This window comes from Pseudorasbora parva, chromosome 23 (genome assembly GCF_024679245.1).
Source record: "Pseudorasbora parva isolate DD20220531a chromosome 23, ASM2467924v1, whole genome shotgun sequence".
NCBI lineage: Eukaryota > Metazoa > Chordata > Actinopteri > Cypriniformes > Gobionidae > Pseudorasbora > Pseudorasbora parva.
The window spans coordinates 9195426-9212972 of NC_090194.1; the positions used below are offsets into that span (position 1 = coordinate 9195426).

The window sequence follows — 17547 nt, forward strand, 5'->3', positions numbered from 1 at the left end:
TCAGCCCAGAACTACACGGGAGGAGCTGGCCAATGACCTGAAAAGAGTTACTGTTGTAATACACTAAGACGTCATGGTTTGAAATGCATGGCATGGAAGGTTCCCCTGCTTAAACCAGCACATGTCCAGGCCTGTCAGATGAGACCAAAATATAACTTTTTGGTCATAATTCCACTAAACGTGTTTGGAGGAAGAAGAATGATTAGTACCATCCCAAGAACACCATCCCTACTGTGAGGAATGGGGGTGGTAGCATCATGCTTTGGGGTGTTTTTCTGCACATGGGACAGGACGACTGCACTGTATTAAGGAGAGGATGACCGGGGCCATGCATTGTGAGATTTTGGGAAACAACCTGCTTCACTCAGTTGAAGCATTGAAGATGGGTCGAGACTGGGTCTTCCAACATGACAATGACCTAAAGCACACAGCCAGGATAACCAAGGAGTGGATCTGTAAGAAGCATATCAAGGTTCTGGCGTGGCCTAGCCAGTCTCCAGACCTAAACCCAATAGAGAATCTTTGGAGGGAACTCAAACTCTGTGTTTCTCAGCGACAGGCCAGAAACCTGACTGATCTAGAGAAGTGTGGATGAGTGGGTCAAAATCCCTCCTGCGGTGTGTGTTTTATCAGGTGCTCAAATACTTGTTTGCAGATATATCATACAAATACATCGTTTAAAAAATCATACATTGTGATTTCTGTATTTTTTTTTTTTTTTTTTTACATTATTTCTCTCACAGTGGACATGCACCTACGATGACAATTTCAGACCGCTCAATAATTTCTAAGTGGGAGAACATAATCATGCAAAATAGCAGGGTGTTTAAATACTTATTTTCCTGACAAACACAGTCGGTTATGTTTAAAGTGAAAGTAAAATCGCGTGCATCTGTATATGAGATGTGAGCATGTCTTGTATTGACAGCCGCGCAGCCTAATGAACACTTGTCCTTAAAAAGAAAGGTCACCCGTAAAAAAATGTAATACAGTAGCTTTTAATCAATGTATATTTAAGACTATGTAGTTTTAGCCTACATTCATTCAATTTATGTACATGTACATCTCAGAGCTGCCACTGTTTATATTATACAATACACTAGGAATGTATACAAGGTTTTTTTTAAGTACATGTTTAAGTGAGGGTTTTCAAGTCTTTTAAGTAAAATAAAGAAAAAGTATTGCAAAAAAAGATTTTCTCCTTAACCTCTTTCTGTTCCTGTCACCTAAAAATAGAATTGCAAAAAAAAAAAAAAAAAAACTGAACTTAAAACCATGGTTAAAAACCGAGGTATGTATTGAACCATGGACTTACTGTATTGTTGCATCCCTAGTAAATCTATATATTGCCTAGGCCTACATACAAACAAAGTTTTACATACAAGGTATGTTGTATGTACGAACTATTGGTTAACGGATGTCACACTATGTCCTGTGTGTTCGCTTTATCTCATACTCTCATTCACTGTCATGAGTCAGCTGTTCGCTCTTAATAATAATAATAACTTTATTTTATATAGAGCCTTTAAAAGCAGCTTCTCAAAGCGCTGTACATAAGAACATAAAAACCACAACAAAATATAACTATATAAGAAATTCTGAAATAAAAAATACAACTAAAAACAAAACAAAATAACATTACATAAAAGCTTCCCTAAAAAAAGAATGTTTTAAACTGGATTTGAATATGTGCAACGATTTTGCATTTCATATCTCTACAGGCAAGGAATTCCAGAGTTTAGGTGCAATATTTGAAAAAGCCCTATCCCCCATAGATTACAGGGACAGATAAAAGACCAGCATTGGTGGATCTAAGATTTCGAACTGGGGTGTATGGTGTCAAAAGGTCAGTCAAATATTGTGGTGCCAAATTATTTAATGCTTTGTAGATCAGTAGTAAAACTTTAAAATCAATCCGAAATTTGGTTCCAGTTAAAATGTGTGCCGCGGAATTTTGAACCAACTGTAATTTATTGAGATTTGTCTTTGGAATTCCAGCCAGCAAGGAGTTACAATAATCAATGCGAGAAAAGATGAATGTGTTAATAAGCTTTTCTGCCACAGTAAAAATTGAACATTGGACAAATCTGGCATTGTTTCTGAGGTGAAAGAAGGATACTTTAACAGTGTTTCTAACCTATAAGTGTTTCCGTCATTGCATTCTTGAGTAGAAGAGCAGGGTTTTTTTATTTAAAGCTAGCATGCTTAACCTACTAGCCTTCATGTTAACGTTAGAAGCTAACTTCTGTAGTGTATGAGATGGAGAATTTTGAGATATGCTAGTGAAATAGCTTGAGCCTACATTTTTGTGCACATTAGGGCTGGGTATCGATTCAGATGTTCCAATTCAATTTCGATTCACAAGCTCTCAAATCGATTCTATTTTCGATTTCGATTCGATTTTTGATTCTCAAACTCAAATGAATATATATTTAATACAAATAATATAGGTATTTATAAAAATGAACAGTGAACATAAGTTTACAAGTAGGTAATTAAAAAGAAATGAACAGCCACAAACCTGTATATTAAACTCTTTTTTTAATTTTAGGTACACCTGGGTACATTAAAACAGAACCCATCTCTGTATTTCAAATCCATTCAATTGTTAAATAGAATACAATTTTGATGCAACTTTATTGTAAAAAATTTATCTGAAAATAACTTTATGGATATTTTGATATATTTATTCTAAAACATAAAAAAGATATTGGATGATTTTCAGCAATTTACATTACACGTCAAGCTTTTCTTGTGATTTTGCCGCCTATCATGTGTGCATTTACTTTTCATACACGAGAAGCACGTTCAATTCCTGGACACAAGTAGTTTCCGTGGTAACGGACAACAATACCTTAACGGGCTGACTTATGTGGGCTAACTTTTATTTGAGGAAATCTGTTTATAATATAAGCTATTATGCTTGAATTATTGGTCCTGCACTGTCTGTTGACTCAGTTGATTTGAATATGTCTATAATGTTTAATGTAGGCGCTTAAGTGAATGCTCAAGTTTGATCATGATGCAAGGCAAGCATTCGCGTGTAAGTTATGTGATCTATTTTTAGCGGTTGTGTGCTCTGTGGGGGTTTTCCAACATCTGGGTAGTGTCACATCAAATGTTTCCGCAGATTTTTAGTATTACAGTATTTCACCTAAGCATTACAAAAGGCAACAACGCACCGGAAGCTGCCGTTTAAACACTGAATGAATGACGTGCGCCTCTTGTTCCTATGTACCATCAAGGCAAATGGGTGACATCTAGTGGAGAAGACTAGTAATTAGATTTAAGTTAATCTTATGTTCAATGTTAGTGGAAATAAATATTGAAAAAAATCGATTCGTGGCCTTTGAGAATCGATTCTGAAACGACCAGATTTTAAAAAACGATTAATTGAAAAATAGATTATTTTTTTTTGCCCAGCTCTAGCGCTCATTATTTAAAACTTTTAATGTACATTACCATGGAGTAGGCAATACATGGAGTTGGGCTTACAATGACAGCTAGCTGCTGATTGGAACCTGTTCTTAATGAATGCACCTAAAATTCATTCAATAAACATGTTTTTGAAAAAGATTTGATTTTTTTGGTGGTCTGCCTGCATCAAAATTGTTTGCAATGATATGACCAAAGACACGGGTTGAAGACCCAGTCAGTGACATCACGATATGCTAATTTATTTCAATTCATACCTACATAATCACCATCACCAAAATTGTACTTTTTTTACATTGAAACTAGAAAAAAATAGACCTACGTACCTTTTTTTTAACTGTTACTGCAAACCAAAATATTTTTAAGGATGGCCTGACTAAATACATTCATTCAGAACACACTGCAACATTAACAGATGGAACTTGAGTCAGTCATATAAGAGGAATTTAATTTAATAGAGGTACTTCAGCGCTGGGAAGATGAATCTGTATTTAAACTGCGTCATTAATGTAGTAGAAATGTGAAATTATTTTTGAATTTGGTGCTTTCTAGACTGAGAAAAGACAGAAAAAAGAATTTTATTTTTGTCTCATGGTGATGAAAGATGACAATTCCCAGAATACTTTGCTGCCCTACGAGGCCCCTCCTAAAGCCACCGCTACTGGATCACTTTCAATTTCCCACAGCGGCCGCGTTCATTTTCATAAAATCAGATCAGTTAGAGAACATAATGTGATTTAGCCGCTGAGGAAGTGTCAGCACAAACGGAGCAGGAGTCAGATTACATTCAGATCAATGAGCAGAATGAGCTCGTGATGAGAGCTGAGGTAAACACGTCCACGCTCGCAGCAGTTGTTTACAGCGCATGTTCAGTCTGATGTGTTTTCAGTTCATGCCTTTGGAAGCTTCATTTTTAATAGGAATTAATTTGAGAAGTTCAAACACTCACTTTGCTCCGCCAGCCGCTCCGTTTCCATGAATGCCCACGGCTGCGAGCTGAGCTGTGAGTGTGATCTCCATCCCCCATTCACGAGTTGAAAACATGCGGAAATGGCTGCCTCTGCTGGCTGTAGTCTTTAGCCTCTGGCCAAATTTTTTTTCCAGAAATAAAATGCGTAAATCTCTTGTCTCGGGGATATGAGGGGGGAGCACGATCATTTGAATATACTCCAGGGTTTCTACTGATACAAAGCCATATGCTAATCGCTGAAGTAACCCTTTAAGCTTGATGTCATATACTTTTGTAAATAGATATAAATTACCATATGTTTGTGTAATATTTCTATAAAATAAATCCATGCATATTTATTTACATGTTATAGTAAATGTAATTTATTTGATAGAATTTTCTCGTTTAAAAGCACTGAGAGACTGAGAGATAAAAATCTGTTCCGATGTTTAACATGAAAATAAATTAAATATAAGATCAGATGTGTACTTTATATTATTTAAACACAATTATTATATTTGTATTGTATACAGAAATAGTGAATACCTGAACATGGTGGAATACCATATATCAATATGCATGGTGGCTTCACTTTTTATGACGTCATGATTGAGCAATCCAGTTATTAGTTTAAATAAATCAGCTATTTCCTACAGGAACAAGCTTAAGAAACACTTAATTCAATTATTAAAATCAATTATTATTAAATCAATTATTACAGACGCTTTGTACTGTTAAACTTGTTTCAAAAAAGGTGTGTGATGTTCCTATGGCAGAATGAGTTGGGAAATATTCTTCTCACAGATCCATTGAAAAGCTATATTACATAAATGATCAATCCACCCCAATATAGTTGGCCAGTTTCGGTCATGATCCACAGCCAGAACACAGTTCTGTGATGAACCTCCATTAGGCTCTTGAGACCACCAGAAGCTGAAAGTACAGATCAGCATCAGATGTTCAGTGATGATTTCTGTGTGATATCATACTAACTGTGAGAATCATTTATTAGATATTAATCAGTTCAGTGATTTCTCACCTATAGGTCATGTTGGTGCCATCAACCCATTTCCATCTGTCCTCCACATCACGGTCAGTCAGACCAATCCAGACTGAAGTACTATTAGATATGTTGTTAACAAAATCCTGAGCAGATGAAACAGTTCCACATTTATATCATAAACAGACAATACACATTTCATCTGACCATCTCTCATTTAGCTTCTGAACACCATAAATGCACATCAATCTCTCTCTCACTTGTTCCTTTTGGTTGTTTATGATGATCAGATCTGCTCCTCTCGCTGTACAGTATCTTCTGCTCTCAGTCCAGTTCTTCTTCTCATTTGATTTGTAGTAAAAACTGGACTGATAGTAAGTCCATCCATCTATTAACAGAATAAGTTCAGATATTAGCTTTTTATTCTCATTTACACTCACCTGTCTGTAACTTATAACAGATAGTAAACTCATTGATTGTGTAAACTGAAAGTTACTGAGATCACAATCCAACTTTTAAAATGTCTGCTGTATTGAAAATAACTACATAGACTAAAGAAACTTTACCACGAATCTGAAGTTCATTTGTCAAGTTTTTGTTCTTGAATATTAACTGGTCTCTCTCATTGGTCAGGTTTTTCTTATTTATTATTAGCTCATCTCTCTCTTCTTTAAGATTAGTAATGTTGATTCGTAGCTGGTCTCTCTCTTCAGTGTAGTTTGTGCTCAGTGTATGGATGTGGACACACAGCACTATGACTGCAGTCAGCAGAAGAACACACAGCAGCCCCAAACACACTGCAGCTGCTCTGGAGCTTCTGTTCCTCACAGAATCACTTCCTGAAGATGACAGATATTATGATAGTCTATTTTCTTTTCTTTTTTAATTTAAAACAATTTACATCAACTTTTATGAGTGAATGTATAAGTAGTTAATCTCATTTACCTGTGTGTTGTGGTGTTTTAGTTTTCATTGTTTCGGTGTTAAAGTCCTCCGTGTTTTTCTTATGTTTCATGTCTCTTACAGCCTCGGCGCTGATGTAGATATCAACTGCCTTCTCTATTCTGTCTTCTGAATCCATCATCGAACCTTTATCCATACCATCATTCACAAGCCCAGGCATTTCCAGTGCAGTGGCTACAACTTTTTTAACTATGAACCGTAAATGTGAAGTATTAAACAAAGCTATGTCAAAGTCAAACAGCTAACTAATATCTCTCCTGAGGTGCATTTTTTTACTCGTGATGTCTGTGTGTATGCAGTAATATTTCATGTATTTATGCAAAAAGGAACTTGCAACAAATAGGAAGTTAACACAAATGTGACAATATTCAACAATGGGATTGGTGAACTTGAGGCCATGACATTTTTAGTGTGGTTGACCAGCAGCTTTTATTAGGCAAATGCAAATTTGTATGTGTAAGTGTTGTCAAAAATCCTCACTGCGATACCAAATTGGTACTGACATTTTAAAAAATGTGATGTTTTCAGCGATGCTGAGCTGTAATCGTAAACACCTCTGATTGGTCATTGTGCTCACGCGCTCATCAAATATGTTTGTGATTGGCTACAATGATCAGCGTTTCACAAATATGCTGTAAATATACATCAATGACACTTTTCACAAGAGCACTTGCACAGATACACATGAAGCGTTTGAATGCAAGTGTCTATCAGCCTACCAGTCTGCTGGTTGATGCCTGCTTGTGCTTTCTAATAGGGCTTCCACTAACGACTATTTTTATATCGATTAATCTATCGACTAATTTATCAAAATAATTTTCAGCTATTTTACTTAAAAACATATAATTTAACACAATACCAAAATTATGACTGATACGATACCAGACAAAAATACCTTGATATAGATGACAGAACTTATTATTCATTGTTTTATTAAAGATCTCATGAACTGGCTTTTTTATTTTTTTAAACTGTTGTCTGAGGTCAACTAATGATGTTTGTGTGGTGTTTACATTCAAAAACATCATAACTAATAAGTAATAGGCTATTTTCTACACTGGTTTTGAGGCTCTCTACAAACCGCTGGGTTTTGATGGGCGTGCAAGCACTGGAGATTTGTAAGTAAACGCCGACGGCTAGGATTGGATAATATTTGCATATTTAATGAGCTTAAGCTCCCCTTTCAGTTCAGTGACACGAGAGAGGAGAGAATGAGGGAGAATCGGCAACAGGAATGATTATCTCGATCACAGGGCTTGTAAATGTTTTAATCAAACAAACACAATGTTTTATTTTTCATCAACCTGCTACTGATTGGACTATTATTTTTATATTACACATAGCCCGCATGATCGGACAATATAAGTGAGAACCGCGTGCACACAGACGTTCGGCGCGCACACTGCCCTTCAGATGTCAACTTGAGAGGGAGAATAGCAGAACAAGAACGGAATAAGAGTCTTTGCGAGCCCTGGCCCATACGTGTCCAGCAGGAGTCCAGCGTGCTAAAGTTATGCTCTGTTAGACGCGTACACATAAGCAAAATGATCTATGATTAAAGCTGTGAGCAGCTATGACGGGCCCAAGCCGGTGGCTTCAGACAAATTGTGCACGACATGCAATATGCATTTAAACAGGAGTATTTTAAAATCGCTCAAATATTCCACATTTACCGCAGCAGCTGGTGCCTCTATGACACAAGCCACACCCGTGTTGTAATTTAAATATAGATGAATTCTAATGTAATATGATATAATAGGTAATTTTCAAATATGTGCAAAGTTATCTTTTGCAGCTCAAAATTTTGTAAGTCCAGAAGGCCAGTATTTAATTCAAGGTCCTTTTATATTTTTTATTAACACAATTATTAAACTAATTATTCAAAACTATATTGTTAGTGCCCTACAGATGAAGTTGAATTCACCACATTTACTGCAGCAGTTGGTGCTGCTATGACTATGAACCACAACAGTCACATCTATGAGATCATCTGACAAGAAATTGATTCATTAAATTTAATTGATGTCACGTCAATTTCAAATGAGCGCAGAATACCGTCCGAATGGTGATATTGTATTATCCTAACACTTCTCTTCATGTGTTTTTGACCTACCTTAGCTACTTACAATCTTATGCAATTAAGCATGCTTTCATTTCAATATTTGTGGCATCCAATAAAAAATAAATGTTAATTACAAAATTAACAAATGGAGCCAAATCACAGAAACTGCAGCAATGATTTTAATATTAGTGTCAGGTAAGAGTAAGGTGCGTGTCTAAATTTTATGGAAGTTTATTATAATGTTTATTATAAAATGTACTTATAAACTAGACTGGGTAAACCCAGACTGATCTGCTGGCGATTTGACTTGCCCTGCAAAACAGTCTGAAAACCTGTACATTAATTTCTGCAGTTTGGCACTGACCGGATCAATTGCCTAGGAGGAGTATGTTAAATTCCAGAGCATGCATTTTCCTTTCGTAGAGCACGAAAGTTGTTTGGCCCGATGAGATCTATATGTGTACTGAGTTTCGTACATCTACGTGCAAGTGTGTTTGATATATGGACCAAGTTTTCAGACCCCAATTAAAGGGGCGCTGTTGAGCCCCCCTGCCAAGCCTGGTGGCCGCAGATTCCGTTGTGTGTGCAAAGTTTCAAGAGTTTTCGAGCATGATAAGGGCCCCGAAAGTGCCTGAATAGTCGAAAAAACAAAATTGTCCTTAGAAGAACAATAGGGCTCTGCGCCCTTTCAGGGCTTGGGCCCTAACAATGCGGTACTATTACATATAAAAACCCAGCGGAAACCTCCCGCGATCTCTCTTGAGACCAATACGGAAGTAATGTAAACTGCAATTCCTCAACTGGCCACTAGGGACAGGCTCCAGAAGGGAGCAAAATCTTATTGAGCCCCATGTTAAAATGCCCAACTTTACAGGAGAAAAAACATGTTTACAGCCTGGTACAAATTGTGTTTTTTGCCTATAAGGCTAATTTTGATCTTCATGACAACTGTGAGGGGGGTGAATTATTTTATAACTCATTCTTTTACATTATATAAAGCCTTAAAGTTCTGCATAATTACAGCTTTCCTGTAGCTTAAACAGTAGAGTGTGGCGCTAGCAAAGCCAAGGTCATGGGTTCGATTCCCAGGGAAAGCAAGAACTGAAAAAATGTATCTTAAAAAATGCAATGTAAGTCGCTTTGGATAAAAGCGTCTGCCAAATGCCTAAATGTAAATTCAATTAAGGGTGTGGTTACAAGTGGATATCCATTCATCTGCCGTCTATAGTCATTGCGTCACCTAAGCTCCGCCCACATCCCGCCTTTTTGCCCATTTTCTGTTATCTGGGAGTTATACGCGATGACTTGCTCACAAGATGGCAACGCCCAGCTCACCCATACTTTAAGCTTCAGAGCGGCTTATCGGAATCCTATGGGTGACGTCACGGATACTACGTCCATTTTTTTTTACAGTCTATGATAAATCACGTTTTCCTTACGTGTGTTGCACCATTCCTGTCCGATCCAAATCCAGCATCGACCGGAGATTTGTTTACAAACGATCCCGCAGTGAACTGAAGTGAATATGTCTTCCCCTCGTGAGCTGGAACTTCATTAAAAATCAAGTTCAACCACTCATTCCTAATATTAGGACGAGAAGGAAGCTTATGCAGCAACTGTGTTCTTCCACAACCAGGAATAGTGCAATATCTTAAAGGGGTCATATAATGTACAAAAATGGCAAGTTAATATGATTGTTTAGTGTCTAAATTAAAACTTTGTAATATACTTTAATCAGTCCCTCAATAATCTTGTAGGCTATGTGGCGGCAGTGGCTCAGTGGTTCATGTAGGTTGTCTACAAACCAGAAGGTTGGTGGTTCAATCCCCGGTTCCACCTGACCAAGTGTCGAGGTGTCCATGAGCCAGACACCTAACCCCAGCTGCTCCCGACGAGCTGGATGGCGCCTTACATGGCTGACATCGCCATCGTTGTATGAATGGGTGAATGTGAGGCAAAAATGTAAAGCGCTTTGGATAAAAGCGCTATATAAATGCAGTCCATTTACCATCCATGAATCCCAAGCAATTTACTAGCGTTGCCATAGGAACGCTTTGGCTTTTGCCACCCGGAAGAACGTTTATTACTGTTGTGACGTCATGGTGAATTGTCGTATAAGAAATCATTTAAAACGTCTCGGTTACGTATGTAACCCTCGTTCCCTGAAGGAGGGAACGGAGACGTACGTCAGAACTGAACCGACGAATTGGGATCTGCCCTCAGAGACCTATCCACTTCGAGTGTATAAAAACGAGCCAATCGGAGATTGGCATGTGATCCACACATTCCACGCTCCGCCCCGCAGCGCGGGTATTAATAGGAAGTGGAATGGTAGATCAAATGCTTTTTTCAACTGAGGAGCCGAATACGTGACTGGGCTCCTAGCTGAAGCACAGCTCCTGGCGACGGGACGTACGTCTCCGTTCCCTCCTTCAGGGAACGAGGGTTACATACGTAACCGAGACGTTCCCTTTCAGTCGGTCACGTTCGACGTACGTCAGAACTGAACCGACGAATTGGGATCCCCTTTGGAAAACGCCAGGATGCTGACCCTTCCAGCGTCCTGCTTGAGCGCACTAACCCGTCTAGTATGGTACGGAAGTCAGGGCTCCAAGCAGGGAGGTCAGTCACTGCTGTTTCTGCAAGACCCACTTAGAGTGACCATAGACCGCTGGGAAGCGTGCCCTCTCGGAAGAGGTACGCTGCGGGGCCACGTCCTTCAGGGAAGGAGTGGTGGCGGAATACACATAAGGACTAACCTGGCAGGGTAGTGCAACATATGGCAGTCTCTGGGGTGGTTCCAACCTAATTGAAGGGGGGAAAGAACACGCCCAGAGACGACAGAGCGGGCTCTGTCGAGGGAAAGACACGGGGCTAGCCTGAAGGGTAGCTGATACCGTGGACGAATACACATATGGGGTTGCCGTGAGGGAACCGCTACATTTGGAACCCAGCCTACAACCACGTTCCACAAGCATACGGGTGCAGGCCTAGCGTCAGACGGTCCGTAACGTCTGACACCGCATGGGGTGACGGAGGAGCTCGACAGGGTTAGCCGGTTTCCCGGGGAACACAACTGGAGACAATAAACGCACGTATCCGGCCCAGAGGGCGGGAGTGGCGTTGCAAGCCGACACTTAGAACGGGCACTTAGCGCTCCTGGCCACCAGGGGCGAGGACGCGGGAAGATACCGGCTCTACACGTAAGCTATAAAACCTAGCAAACGTGTTAGGTGTCGCCCAGCCCGCAGCTCTACAAATGTCTGTCAGCGAGGCGCCTTGAGCCAGCGCCCAGGAAGAAGCAACACTCCTAGTGGAGTGTGCTCTTACACCGAACGGGCAAGGCACGTCTTGGGACTGGTAAGCCAAGACTATAGCATCCACTATCCAGTGGGCTAACCTCTGCTTGGAGACAGCCTTTCCCTTCTGCTGGCCTCCGTAACAGACGAAGAGTTGCTCTGAGGTCCGAAAGCTTTGGGTCCGGTCAATGTAAGCGCGAAGAGCGCGGACCGGACACAACAAAGCCAGGGCTGGGTCTGCCTCCTCCGAAGGCAGCGCTTGCAGGTTCACCACATGGTCCCGGAAGGGAGTGGTAGGAACCTTGGGCACGTATCCGGGCCTGGGTCTCAGGACAACGTGAGAGTTACCAGGCCCGAACTCTAGGCACGATTCGCTGACCGAAAGTGCGTGCAGGTCCCCTACCCTCTTGATAGAGGCCAATGCAGTCAAGAGCACTGTCTTCATTGACAGGATTTTAATCTCAATAGACTCCAAAGGCTCGAAGGGAGGGCAGTGAAGTGCTCTGAGCACTAGAGCTAAGTCCCAAGAGGGTATCGAGGATGGACGAGGAGGATTTAGTCTCCTCGCACCTCTGAGGAACCTGACGATTAGGTCGTGCTTTCCCACGGACTTACCTTCGACTGCGTCGTGATACGCCGCTTTTGCGGCGACGTACACTTTGAGGGTGGAGGGAGACAACCTTCGCTCCAACCCGTCTTGCAGGAAGGAAAGCACAACACCAATCGAACACCTTCGGGGGTCTTCCCGGCGGGAAGAGCACCACTCAACGAACAGGTTCCACTTCAGTACATAGAGGCGCCTCGTAGAGGGGGCTCTAGCTGAAGAGATGGTATCTACGACTGCTTGTGGTAGTCCATCTAGAACCTCCGCGTCCCGTCCAGGGACCAGACATGAAGATTCCAGAGGTCTGGACGCGGGTGCCATAGAGTGCCCCGTCCCTGAGAGAGAAGGTCCTTCCTCAGGGGAATGGGCCAAGGAGGGGCTGTCGCGAGGAGAGTAAGTTCTGGGAACCAGGTCCGGTTGGGCCAATACGGCGCAACTAACAAGACCTGCTCCTCGTCCTCCCTGACTTTGCACAGGGTCTGTGCAAGAAGGCTCACTGGGGGAAACGCATACTTGCGTAGGTCCCGGGGCCAGCTGTGCGCCAGTGCATCTGTGCCGAGGGTACCCCCGGTCAGGGAATAGTACCACTGGCAATGGGTCGAGTCCGGAGAGGCAAACAGGTCTACCTGTGCGGCTCCGAACTAGTCCCATATCAGCTGGACCGCCTGGGGGTGGAGTCGCCATTCTCCCGGAGGTGCTGGCTGCCGAGAGAGCTTGTCGGCTGTCTGGTTCAGCGCACCAGGGACATGCATGGCCCGAAGCGACCTCAGATGCTTCTGACTCCACAGGAGCAGGTGGCGGGCGAGTTGGAACAGGCGACGGGAGCGTAGACCACCCTGATGGTTGATGTACGCAACGGCCACCGTGCTGTCCGAACGGACCAGTACATGCTTGCCACGTAGCGGCCCCTTGAGGCGGCGCAGTGCCAAGTGTACTGCTAGCAACTCGAGGCAATTGATATGCCAATGCAACTGCGGTTCCGTCCACAGACCCGCAACTGCATGCCCGTTGTACGTGGCCCCCCAACCCGTGGATGAGGCATCCGTGAACAGCACAGCATGCCTGCACACTTGTTCTAGGGGCACCCCGGCCCGGAGAAACGAAGCGTTGGACCACGGGCTGAAGGTTTGGCGGCAGTAAGGAGTCACTGGGACCCGGTACTGGCCGCTCTGCCACGCCCACCTCGGGAAACGGCCATGAAGCCAGTGTTGGAGCGGTCTCATATGAAGCAATCCGAGCGGCGTGACCGCGGCTACGGATGCCATATGCCCCAGGAGCCTCTGAAAAAGTTTCAGTGGGACCGCTGTTCTGCCTTTGAACATATTCAAGCAGTTCAACACCGACCTGACTCGCTCCTCCGTGAGGCGCGCAGTCTGGCTGACCGAATCCAGCTCCATACCGAGGTAAGAGATTCTCTGCGTAGGACAGAGCTTGCTCTTCTCTCGGTTGACCCGAAGGCCCAACTGGCTGAGGTGACTGAGCACCATGTCCCTGTGTTCGCACAACTGCTCCCGAGACTGGGCGAGAAAGTTGAGGATGCGAACGCCGCGTTCTCGGAGTGGAACAATGGCTGCCTCCGCGACCTTCGTAAAGATGCGAGGCGACAGGGACAGCCCGAAGGGCAGGACTTTGTACTGGTATGCCTTCCCCTCGAACGCAAAGCGTAGGAACGGTCTGTGTCGAGGGAGTATAGAGACATGAAAGTACGCGTCCTTCAGGTCGATTGCTGCAAACCAATCCTGGGGACGGATGCATTGGAAAATGCGTTTCTGCGTTAACATCCGGAACGGGAGCTTGTGCAGGGCCCGATTCAGGACGCGCAGGTCCAGGATTGGCCGGAGCCCACCCCCTTTCTTGGGCACAATGAAGTAAGGGCTGTAGAACCCTGTCTTCATCTCGGCTGGAGGAACCGGCTCGATCGCGTCCTTCGCCAGTAGGACCTCGATCTCTGACCGCAAGACTTGAGCATCGCTGCTTCACACTGAGGTGAAGAGGATGCCCTTGTACTTGGGTGGCCGGCGCGCGAACTGAATTGCGTAGCCGAGTCTGATGGTACGGATGAGCCAACGGGACGGTCGAGGGAGCTGTAGCCACGCTCCCAGGGACCGTACCAGCGGGACCAACGGCACCACAGACATGCCCGGGGTGGGGCAGCGCAACGGAGAGCTCTGGCTCGACTCGGGAGGCCCGGAGGCGGCCCGGAGTGTCGCGCGAGCTCTCCTGGTGCGAGCAGGGAGCGGGTGAGAAGGCCCGGAGGCGTCCTCGGAGCCCGCTCGACTGCTCGCTGCCCGGAGGCAGACAGGTGGGATGCTCAGACCCGACTCGGGAGGCCCGTGGGCGGCCCGGAGTGTTGTCTGAGCTTTCCCGGGAGAGGCAGAGAGTGGGTGAGAAGGCCCGGAGGCGTCCTCGGAGCCCACTCTGCTGCCCCCTGGGGAGGGGAGGGGAGGGAGGGAGAGACAAAGCCCGGAGGCGTCGTGAACTGCCACCCTGACCCTCTTGGGGCCCAGGGGGATAGGAAACTGCTCTTTTTGTGAGTATGTGGGTACCGCCGAGCTCCGGAGAGCTGGCGGCAGATGTATTGGACCAGTCGGGACCCCCCGGTCCTCCTCCGGGGGGTGTGGGAGGGATGCGGACATCATCTCCCGAAGAGCAGCTCCTGTCCTCCCTGGGCTGCCTGTCTCAGGGCCGCTTCCCCTTGCGCTTGCCGGCAGGCTTAGCGGTCTGGACAGGTTGGGCGCCACCCTTGCGCCCGGCACCCTGCTTGGCCTGTGGAGGCTGCTGCTTTGGCTTGGCAGGGGCGGAGGCGGACGCCGGGGGACGCCCTCGGCGACGAGCAGGCGGGGGAGCTGCGGCCGGCGACTGGGTGGAGGCAGCAGCAGGTCGCCGGGGCAGGATGTTCCTGATAGCCTCCGTCTGCTTCTGGGCCACCGAGAACTGCTGGGCAAAGTCCTCGATGGCGTCGCCGAAGAGGCCGGCCTGACAGATAGGGGCGTTCAGGAAGCGGACCTTGTCCGCTTCACGCATATCTGCCAGGTTCAGCCACAGGTGGCGTTCCTGGACCACCAGAGTGGACATCGCCCGACCCAGGGAGCGTGCAGTGACTTTCGTCGCTCGGAGAGCGAGGTCGGTCGCCGCACGCAGTTCCTGCATAACGCCCTGGTCGGAACTTCCCTCGTGCAGTTCCATGAGCGCTTTGGCCTGGTAGACCTGCAGGAGCGCCATGGCATGCAAAGCCGATGCGGCTTCTCCACAGGCTGTGTAAGCCTTGCCGGTTAGCCCGGACGAGAACTTACACGCCCGGGAGGGGAGACGCGGGGCACCACGCCAGTCCGCAGCGGTCTTGGGACACAGATGCATCGCCACTGACCGCTCGACCGGAGGGATTCCCACGTACCCCTTCACCGCACCGCCATCGAGGGAGGTGAGGACGTCGATCGCCTGAAGACCCAGCTAAGCAATTCATTAATCATTTTTTAAAGTGTGGCCATGGCTGCATTAGCTTATAATTATTTTTTTTTATTCCAAATGATCAACATTTGCATAAGTATAGTTGGGTTGGTGAATTTAACACGTGACATTTGATTTATATTCTGCTGAAATTAACGAAAAACTATTCATAAATAACTTGCTCTCGCCATCAGAACATTTTTAATGCACAACATCATTCACCATTATAACACAGCACATAATAAGAACATGGACTGGGACAGCCCAAGAAAAGTTGTATCAGCAAGTGATCAGTACCATAACATTTTGTCTGGCAAGAGTTTCTTCTTTAATGGCTATACTCATTTTTCCACAGTGATCTGTACATAAGGTTCCTCTTAATTGGTCTGCAAACATGTACATACATAATAAAATAAAATAACTGAATTTAAACTGATCACATCAGTCAGATCAAGCAGTTTTGACTCAAGTGGCCATTCATATTTTACTTTATAAATAGTTCTCAGTGGTTATGGTCAGATAGTTCTTGATAAGTTTTTATAAAATGAAAATTTGTATATCTTACAATGACCAGTAATTGTGTCATGTATTGTAAAAAAAACTTAGTTACTCATAAGTATATGTGGATTTGTTGACAAAAAACAACGGCAAACAAAACGTTTAATATAATAATTTGTGTACATTAAAATGTCGTATTTGGACTAGGGCTGAACAATATATCGTTATCGTATTTATATCTAGATATGAACTTTCAAGATATTAATATCGAAAAAAGCAACGATATCGACGATATAGATTTCCTCTCTCCGCGCTCGCCCTGCACACAACTCTGGCAGTCACAACCATAGATATCCATAATAAAGGCTAGATGTCTTACGGCGGAGTCACCATCGGCATCACCGGCGGCCATCTTGTCACAGGCAAGCTTTCTGTCGGGCTCTGTGGAACCTGATGTAAGATGAGTGATCTGTCCGAACATAAATACTCTTATCTCGCTGAAATCTTGACGGATTTACAAATGGTTTGGTTTCTTACAAACGTTATTAACATGGCTACAAATCTGGATGCTTTAACACGTTGAAATTGCAGCTTTTCGTTTCAATAAACGACTTAATCGTGCAGCTTGTGTATCATGGCTAACTTACGCGCACGTTATCAAGGGGGCGGAGACCACAATCGAGCTGTTCATTTATATAGGTTTTATGGACACCAATAACGATTTTATGACAACCAATCTTTTGTCTAGTTAAAATAAACTTAGTTTGCATTTTTTTTAAAAATTATTTTATTATAATAGTGATATTCTTATTATAAAAGTGTACACACACACACACACACACACACACACACATATATATATATATATATATATATATATATATATATATATATATATATAGCTGGCTCTGGAAAAAAAAAATCTGAGCTGTATGTGTATAAATATATATAATTTCTCATGTTGCCATTCGGTACACAGTTTTAGTTGCCTATAAATTGATTTAACATAAATACCTTGTGTGTGTGTATATTCATTGCACCTATCTGTTATGTTCAATGTTACTTTCATATTGAAGTCCATGGTTATAATTATTCATAAGTATGTAGTGTCATAACTACATCTCTGACGTTTATAACAAACGAAACCGTTTGAAAATCTGTTGAAAATTTAGCAAGTTATGGTTATTTAAAAGTACATGCACCATTAAAACACACTGTTACGAGTGAGCGAGCTGCCTGTGACAAGATGGCCGCCAGTTGCGGACGGCGACCTCCATTGGCCAACAGCGC

General features: G+C 43.7%; 1 protein-coding gene and 1 pseudogene across 7 annotated transcripts in view; one reads left to right on the forward strand and one right to left on the reverse strand.

Moving 5' to 3' along the window:
* Nucleotides 1–17547, forward strand: part of cadm2a (cell adhesion molecule 2a) — a 604121-nt gene that overhangs the window by 376069 nt on the left and 210505 nt on the right. The gene's annotated exons all lie outside the window — the stretch shown is intronic.
* Nucleotides 1–17547, reverse strand: part of LOC137063129 (uncharacterized) — a 39876-nt pseudogene that overhangs the window by 5331 nt on the left and 16998 nt on the right.